Source organism: Apium graveolens, chromosome 1, assembly GCF_009905375.1.
Source record: "Apium graveolens cultivar Ventura chromosome 1, ASM990537v1, whole genome shotgun sequence".
In the NCBI taxonomy this organism is placed as follows: Eukaryota; Viridiplantae; Streptophyta; class Magnoliopsida; order Apiales; family Apiaceae; genus Apium; species Apium graveolens.
The window spans coordinates 23,981,146-23,982,217 of record NC_133647.1 but is presented as its reverse complement, the minus strand read 5'-3'; positions in this window follow the sequence as shown (position 1 = coordinate 23,982,217).

Here is a 1,072-nt window from a genome sequence, read left to right as displayed (position 1 = left end):
AACTCAAAATCTGCTAAGTAGTGGAAACTGGAAAGAGGGCTTAGGTTATGGAGAAGATAAGAATGATAAAGGAACTGAAGAAATTAAGCCTGTTGTTAAGCAAAAGCCAAAGTTTAAACCTGTTAAGTTAGTAACTGTAAAGTCTGAAAATGAGAAATCAGAAGTTAAAGAGGAATTAACTTCTGACAAACTAAAACAGGAAAAGACAGCTGAAGTGAACATAGGCTTAATGACAAAGAAGCAGCTTAAGCATAAGCTGAAAGATGTCAAGAATGCAAACAAGGTAAAATCACCTAGGAAAAATAGGAATGGAAAGGAAGGTGTGAATAAAAGCAATGATTATAAACATGTTCCTGATGCTCCTAGGAAAACATGTCATAACTGTGGAAGTTCTAACCATCTGGCTTCTTTTTGCAGGAAGAATAAGAATATTAACTCCTTACCTTCAAAATCAGGAGTTAAGAGTCAGTCTGTTAGATACAAACCACAAAATCCTTGTTTTCATTGTGGTAGTTTATGGCATTCCATTTATACTTGTAAGGAATATCATAGTTTGTACTATGATTATTATCAAATAAAACCTTCTTTGAAGAAAGTTTCCATTGTTCCTTCTAGTGTAAATTCTGATTCAAAGTCTGATAGTGTAAGTTCTGATAAGAAAAATGTTAACATAAACTCTGATGCTAAATCCGCTGCAAATGTTAACAAACTTAATAAGGCCAAAGGATCCAAGCAAGTCTGGATCCTTAAAACTAATAATTAGTGGTCTTTGTGATTGCAGGGCAACAGGAAAAATATTCTAGTTCTGGACAGTGGATGTTCAGGACATATGTCTGGAAATAAGGCCCTGCTATCAGACTTTGTGGAGAAAGCTGGCCCAAGTGTTTCTTATGGAGATGGCAACATTGGAAAAACATTGGGATATGGCAATATCAATCTTGGAAATGTCATAATTAAACAAGTAGCTCTGGTCTCAGGACTTAAACACAACCTACTGAGTATAAGTCAAATATGTGACAGAGGTTATCATGTTGATTTCTATGAAGAACACTGTGAAATTGTGAGTAAATCT